This window comes from Lathyrus oleraceus, chromosome 1 (genome assembly GCF_024323335.1).
Source record: "Lathyrus oleraceus cultivar Zhongwan6 chromosome 1, CAAS_Psat_ZW6_1.0, whole genome shotgun sequence".
NCBI classification, from domain to species: domain Eukaryota; kingdom Viridiplantae; phylum Streptophyta; class Magnoliopsida; order Fabales; family Fabaceae; genus Lathyrus; species Lathyrus oleraceus.
Genome location: NC_066579.1, coordinates 68733768 through 68742254, shown reverse-complemented (window position 1 = coordinate 68742254; position 8487 = coordinate 68733768). Strand labels below are relative to the sequence as shown.

Here is an 8487-nt window from a genome sequence, read left to right as displayed (position 1 = left end):
TTCGAAGATTCCCCAGTGAAATCGCCTACAAGCTTTATTTCCCCAGCAAGTCTGATTGAGGAGTCGTTACAACATGTTCTAGCCCGAAGAATACGTACGAAGCCCAAAAGTGGAATATTCTCGAAGCTGCATGTCTAATATGAAGGTTGGGTGTAGATTTCAAAAGAGGGTCAACCAGCGCATGCCTCAGATGCGGGATCCTAATGATGGGAATTTATCATCAAAACAATCCAGATCTAGCCAGAAGATCGAAGTAGATTCATCCAGAGAATCGAAACAAAGGAGATCTAGCCAGAAGATCGAAGAAGATCTAGCCAGAAGATCGAAGTCAGGTCTAGCCCGAAGACCGGAAATAGATTCAGCCAGAGAATCGAAACAATTCAGATCTAGCCAGAAGATCGAAGTAGATTCAGCCAGAGAATCAAAGGAAATAGATTCAGCCAGAGAATCGAAACAAAGGAGATCTAGCCAGAAGATCGAAGAAGATCTAGCCAGAAGATCAAAATCGTATCCAGCCCGAGGATCAAAATTAATGTCTAGCCAGAGGATCGAAACTCCAGGTTAAGCCAGAGGATCGGAAGAAAAATAAATAGCACGGTGTATTTCCGCGTTTTTGTGGTGTTCTCGGAGCGCAAATTTTTGGTCTGTCTTTGGTATTCAATCACAGCTCACCCCGTTTGTCTGGTAAGCTGTTCGCTTTCATCCTACTCGGGTTAGCTGATGAGTGAATAGGGGCAGCTGTAACACCCCAAAATTTGCCCTCCTCATTCATGCATTCATTTAGCATTTCATATTGCATTCATTTAGCACCCCAAAGATTTTTTTTTTTACAAAAATAAATAAATAATAAATAAAATAATAATAACAAAATAAATAAAATATAATAAAAAAATTTGGACTTGGATCTCTCCCATCTGAGCCCACAGGTCCACAAAAATCAGGTTATAAATTCAGAGTTTCAGTGAAAGAAAATTCATTCTATTCCTATTACCCTGGCTGGAGGAAAAAGAAAGTGAGAGAAGGAAGAGAAGCAAAATACTCTTAGGTTTCCTTGAAACAAAACCCTTGACAAAACCTGGAGAGAAACCTGACAGAGAACTCAGAGTAACCCCCAGGCAGCTCTGAAAAATTCAATCTGACTCACACACTTTCATTGCCTTGCAAACCCAGCCGTGCCATTTGATTTCAACCGGTCTCTCCCATCAGGTTTGCCTCGTTCCCATGATTTTATGCTCTTAATTTGGATCATCTGAATGTATGAGGTATGATGGATGAATTTCATTATGTTTTTGCCCACGGGTTTAATTATGCATGAATGGGTGAAACCTATGCCTTGAATGTTTAATCACATGATTTCTGAAATGTATGCCGCAGGGTTTAAGGTTTCTGAAACCATACTTTTATTCATGAAAAAAATGCTTATCGTGTTTCACTAACCCTTTTGTTGAGTTTTTGTGAGGGCTCACAGACTCTTGCAGAGATGGTTTGCGTGGTTTCCCCACTTTATTTGTGGGATACCCCCTGGAGGTTCATTCCGATTACCTGTACTGACTCACTTTTCTTTGATGGCATTAGCTTGGGAGGTCCCTGGGTTTCTTACTCCTTTAATTGCTGTTACTTCGGATCTTCATCCGTGTGGTACTTTTACCTCTTTTCCGCATTTTATCGCTTTCTTAGCCGGAAGACCTCAATAGGAGGCATTTGTTTTCTTTTGTTTATTTACTTCTGAGCCCCTTGTTGGCACATTTACTTTATACATGTTTGTTTTGTATGTGTTCGTATCCCTGCAGGTAGCGCAGTTCCTTCATCAAGGACTACCTTTTTGCCCTTGAGCATCCCAAACCCTAAAACCCAAAGCAACACGTTAACTCCTTCTACTACAGGCGAGTAAGTCTCCAAAGGTCGAGCATCCGGTAGATTGCGTAGTGACGTCGTTCGTCCAAAACCCAATCCATAACCCCATAGTTAACCGAACTACGTTTTGCTCTGATTCTCAGGCCAGATGAGATACGTAGGCATAAGACGCGATGTCTTAGCGAGCACACATCCCCCCAACCCATAGGTAGCCGAGCTACGAAGACTCTGATTCTCATATTCAGATGAGATACGTATGCAGTGGATGCGACATCCGCGCGAGTCATTTTCATTTAACCCCCTTTTTTTTGGCAAACAGCACAAGATAAACCCACACCCTTTAGATGAAAACTACAAAAGTGGATCCCGTAGAGTACTACGGATGCGTAGGGGTGCTAATACCTTCCCTTCGCGTAACCGACTCCCGAACCCAAGATTAGGTTGCGAGACCCCGTCTTGTCCTTTCCTTTTTCAGGTTTACTTCGAGCGTTTCCTTTCCCTCATTTGGGATGAATAACGCACGGTGGCGACTCTTCTGTCATTTTCTTTCGCCGGTTGTTTTTTCGCGCACTGTATTTTTCAGGTTGCGACAACGTTGAAGGTTGATGAAGATCCTAGGGTTTCTGTTTCCAGGCGTTTTTTGATCTTTGGCAGCGCGTTTTGCATGAGATTTTATGTTAATGACCATGCATTGGTCCAGCGTGGCCTCAGCGTGGCGTATTGATTGGCTAAGAACGTTTTGCCTTGCCACGCAACTTTAATGAAACGGCATGTTTCATATGTTGAGCGCCTCAATTCAAAATTCTCACTCGGTTCGATTCCCCGCTGAGACATTTCCATGATTGCCTTGCATTATTTTCATATCTTTCTCATCCATGTTCACACCATGCTTTCATGTGTTTTTTAATTTTTCATTCATTTAAAAAATTCATAACTCCATGATTAATGATCCAAATGACCTGGGAATTTTTGCATGTTGTTCCTCATGATTTCTAGTTTTTTATGACTATTTTTTCAGAAATTGTGCATGGATGAAAAATATTTTTGCCTAGGGATTGTTCATATGTGTGCTTTCTTGTACCTTCCTTGCCATTTGCTTTGTGAAATGATGAATTTTAATCCAATACCTTTGAAATTTTTCATGCTTAAACTAGACATCTTTAGGGACCTTGTGGTGTTGAGTTTGCATTTTTTGCATTTCTGGTTGTGGAGTTATGATCTGATTGATGTAGGTGTGACAATGTGTGTCACACCTTTGCTTGCTTATCTTGAGGAATTTCTTTGCCATGCCAAATAAAGGCCAATTGATGTGATTTTTTTCATGATGCTTCTTCTGGATGTTAGGATTGATCATGAATTTTATTGGATTTTTTGGATTGATTTCTGATTTGTTTGGTATTTTTCTTGCTGGATGACCATTTGTGGACTTTTGGATAGTCATGAACTTCAATGATTTGTGAAATGCTTGATGTTTATCATATGAACTTGAAATTTTTCACATTGTTTCTAGACACTTTGAAGTTTATTGTGGCTTTGGTTTGAGGCATTTATCATTTGTCAATTCTGTTTTAGGCTTGTGCTAAGTTGATGTATCATTTTGTTCCCTAATTGAGTTTGTTTGTGCATACCTTGCCTTAGTGAATTTATTTGCCATGCTTAAACTTGTCCAAATGCCTTCATTGTTGGTATTTTGATCATGTGATGAGTGCTGTTTAGCCATGATTTTTCTTGGGATTTATTGAATCATTTTGGAATTAATGTGGATTTGTTCATTCTGTTGCTTCTATGAGCTTTCAATTTGCATGCTTTGCCTTATTTGACTTGTGAAATGAATTTGGTTGATGCTATGGATGTGGAACCTTTTGGATGATGTTCTTAACTGATTGAGCTTGACTATTGTCAATTTTCATGTTCTGTTTTGAATTATTTCTCCCTCTTTGACCCTAGGCCTTGCCCTAGTGGTTGGTGCTTATGTTTGAGCTTTGTTTTCAGGATAAGAAACATATGGCCATGAGGAGATTGATTCACATTGCTTGAATTGGGTTGCTTGGTTGATGTTGACTAACATTGATTTGTTTTGTAGGTTGCTTTAGCTCATTTGAGTTGAGCTTGTGCCTTGCACATGGTTGCCTTACTTGTTGTCTGTTTGACTATAACTGTTGACTGTTGAACTGTCTGTTTGACTTTTTGAGTTGTATACTGACTGAGTTAGATTGTTTTCAGGTACATTAGTTGCTTAAGTTCTTTTGAACTTGCTTTTTGCTGTTGCTTGGTTGCTTAACCAATTGAGGTATAACTCACTGACTTCATGTAGTCTGGAAGACCTGTCCTGTTACTTGGGCAGGCACCTGTCTGAAGCCCTCCTTAAGAGGCAATGCTTGTGTTTGTTTATCTTTGTGCCAAGCAGGAAAAGACCTCTAAGAGGCAATTGGCAGAACCCAAGAGATGTGCAATCCATCTCCTGCTATTCAGTGTGTCATCCCTTTGCTCACACACCTTGTGTTAATGCATTGTGGATATTAACCCAAGATCTTTGTTGAGTCAGTCATATGTGGAGAAGAGTTCCAACTTTCTGAACTCCCACACTTTCATTTGTCTGAAGCTCTCCCAGGCCAGGGATAAGAGCTGTGAGATCTTACTCTCACTTCCCATTTCATCTGCTTCACCCTAACTCTCAATGTTAGGGTTAAAAGCTAACATCACCCGATTCCAGTTGGCTTGTGTTTCACAGCCTAACCTTGTGTGAGCCCACTTTGTTTGTATATAGTGTGTGCTATTTGTGTGATTGATTGCTTTTGCCTGTGCTGTTTAGGATACCTTGCTCCCTGTGCAAGTTAGATAGCAACCTTAACTTAGGGATGATATGCATGATAACTTCTAGGCTCGAGTCGTAGTCTCCCTAATAAGTTGTGTCACCCTTTGTATCTGGTTAGGCTAGTCCTTTGTCCCTGCGTAGGGGAACTACGTCGCCCTGATCCTCATACCAGATGAGGTACGTAGGCAGGAGATGAGCTGATCTCTCCAGGCGCCCTTTTTGTTTTGTCTTTGTGTGTGTTAGGAGATGGATGTAAGCCCAGCGATTGGCATTCCGTATCCTTTTGTTGTGTGCTTGGAGTCCGATATCAGTCCAGCGATTGACATTTGGTTTCCAGTGTGTGTGTGTTTGGTTCAGAGTCTGATGTAAGCCCAACGATTGGCATTCGATTTCCATGTTTGCCTGCTTTTGTGTGGAGTCTGACGTAAGTCCAGTGATTAGCAGTCGGTTTCCTGTGTTGGTGTTTGTTTTGTTTGGCGTGCGTTAGCCGAGCTACGAGTGCTCTGATTCTTCTTAGTCCGAGAAGATACTTATGCATAGGATGCGACATCCTAGCGAGCACGTTTCCCCCTGTCCTGAACTACGTCGACTCTGATGTTTATGCCTGATAGACTACGTAGGCCCAGGATGCGATATCCTGCCGAGTTAGTTTCTTTTGTTTTCTGTGTCTCTTTCAGCCAGTGTTTATTGTTTGCGAGCAGTTTTTAGCAACCTTTATCCTTCCTTTTGTGCGTGGATCCCGTCGAGTACGACGGATGCGTAGGGGTGCTAATACCTTCCCTTCGCATAACCGACTCCCGATCCCACTCTCTTTGGTCGCGAGACCATGTCTTTCCCAGGTTTACTTCGAGCGTTTCCTTTCCCTCTTTTGGGATAAATAACGCACGGTGGCGGATCTGTTGTTTTATTTTCCCGCCGGTTTTTCGCGTAATGCGACACATAGTTGTAAGTATCAAAGCCCCGCCTGAAAAGGCTCTCTTAACAACATACGGACCTTCATATATTGGAGTCCATTTGCCCCTGGAATCGGGCGCGAAAGATAAGACTTTCTTGAGCACAAGGTCACCTTCTCGAAACACGCGAGGCTCGACCTTCTTATCAAAAGCTTTCTTCATTCTTTGTTGATATTGATAACATGAAATTATATCACATTTTAGGACTTAATTCAATTAGATTATATTATCATTTACTTTAATTTATCTCATTTTATCAGATATTATGCGGTATTTCCTTTCTATTTATGTCAGGTATCCATTTTGAAGCAAAAGTGAAAAAGGGAAGAAAAGGAGGTGTAAAAAGGAATAAAAAGGAAACAAATAACAAAGACCAAGCCCAGCCCAAAGAAAGCGCACGTTGTGCCTGTGACGGGCGTCACAAAGGTTGTGACGAGCGTCACACTAAGCACACTCCTGTGACGAGCGTCACACATGGTGTGACGGACGTCACACTATTCCCCTATATTTTTGGCACTAGGAACGCAACTGACCACATTGAAAGCTATTCCCACGCTTGACCCTCGGAACGAAAAGATCGATTCATACGGAAACCCTTGGAAAGCAGTTACACCAGTAGCTGTATAAATAGCAGCTAATTGGGAAAGCTCTCGGTTCGGAGATTTTCCACGCCTTTTGCCGTTTTCGCGCATTTTTTCTTCCAGCAGTTTAGGCTTACATTTTTATAGTATTACTTTGCAGAATTTTTATTGTTTTACCTTTTTGCAATTCTATTTTCTTTTCTAGCATTTAATCAATTCTTTTCGCACAATAGTTTCTACACCGGAAACTATTGTGCAACTTTTACCGGATCTAACCTTACGTTAGAATCTAGTTTTATTTCCCTTGATTTAATTTATTGTTTAATTGAAGAATCCGAGAACAAATCCTACCGGCTTGTGGTGGAGTGTTCAAGACTATTGTTTAACGCATTCAGGTTCTTTAATAATTATTTAATGCTTTGTTTTATTATTTATTTATATTATCTGCCTGGGATGAGTCTGTTTATGCATGATATGTATTTTGTTTGTTTAACATGTCTGGCTAATTCGCCTAGATATCGGTATGTAAAGTAAGCGAAATAAGGGATCAAGACTAAGTTGGTCTAATTAAATTTAAAATTAAAATCAATCTTTTTGCGGTCTCAATTTACAGGTTTAATAACAAGGACTTTTTACAAAAGTAAAAGACATAAAGAAGTTAAAATCAATAGAGCGAGAGTTTGAGGTTTTAACTGGACAGTGTAAATTAGGCATTAATTCTAGATCAGGGCGAGAGCAAGTTTTAGAGTTAATTAAATTCTGACCTTTTCCAAAAAGTATTTTTAAAGATTGAATGTGAGGACGAGAGTTAAGCATTCGGGTTTAATTGTATAACCTAAGTCAACAGAGCGAGAGTTTGAGATAAGGGTGTTTAAAACGGTCAGTGTTTTCTTAAAAAGAGTTTCTGCAACTTTATTGCTTTCAAAAAGTGGTTTTTGACTTAATTATAAGTGACAGCTACATTAACATAAAATCATGGTTTATTCAACAGAGCGAGAGTTTGAGATAAAACCTTTAATCAATAAAGTTAACTAAAACGATTTATTTTAAAACCAAGAAACCGACAAAGAATTGATTCCCTAATTTCGACGAACTACATACCGATATCCGCATTATTAATATTTAATCTAGATCCTAGTTTAGTTTTTAGCTTCGCCCCCAAACAATCAACCATTATTCACCTTAGCTTTACGTAGTAACCTTAGATAACGGTATATCGATTCATAAGTCCCTGTGGGATCGATATCTTTTAAAACTACGCGATAGAACTGTGCACTTGCAGTTTGTACCCCAATTCGACTCATAAAGTCGAGCGATCAAGTTTTTGGCGCCGTTGCCGGGGACTTTTATTTAATCGATATCGTAACTCTTCCGTTACGCTGTAGAGACTAAGGTTTCTTTTTCTTCTATTCTTTCTTTCATTGATTTGTATGCCACGCACTCGCTCACAAGGCGAACCGCTCTATTTACGAATCAACGATATCGAGCTATATCTCCGAGTCTTACGACGAATTCGGGAATATCGTGCTGCAAACAATCTCCCTCCTATAGAACTTCCTGATTTCAAAAACCTTTTTCCTTCGATAACCGAGATGGCAGAACCAGCTCGTGCTCTTAGAGATTACGCCGCTCCATCGCAAGATGAACCGCATTCAAGTATTGCTCCGCCCGCAATCGAAGCAAACAACTTCGAACTTAAACCTTCGCTGTTGCAGGCGGTGCAACAGAACCAATTCTCTGGAAATCCTACCGAGGATCCAAACCTTCATTTATCCGTATTTGTCCAATACGCTGATACTGTTAAAGCTAATGGTGTCACTTCAGAGGCAATTCGACTTCGTCTTTTTCCTTTCTCATTAAGAGATAGCGCTAGAAGATGGCTTCAATCTCTCCCTTCCAACTCAGTCACCACATGGAACGAGTTGAAGAAAGTTTTTCTTGCCCGATACTTTCCGCCAAGCAAAACAGCTATGTTAAGAGCCCAGATAAACGGATTTAAACAGAAAGACAACGAGTCTCTTTTCGAAGCATGGGAAAGATACAAAGACATGATGAGACTTTGCCCACACCATGGTTTGGAAGACTAGTTAGTAATTCACACATTTTATAATGGTCTCTTATACAACACAAGGTTAACAATAGACGCCGCTGCAGGTGGTGCATTAATGAACAAACCTTATGCTGATGCTTACCAGCTTATCGAGAGCATGGCCCAAAACCACTATCAGTGGGGAACCGAACGAACAACGGTGGAAAAACCTCAAACGAAAACTGGCATGTACGA

The 8487-nt window shown here is 40.5% G+C and overlaps 1 pseudogene; it reads right to left on the bottom strand.

Moving 5' to 3' along the window:
- Positions 1–8180: 8180 nt before the first annotated feature.
- Positions 8181–8280, bottom strand: LOC127116389 (uncharacterized; annotated as a pseudogene).
- Positions 8281–8487: the final 207 nt, after the last annotated feature.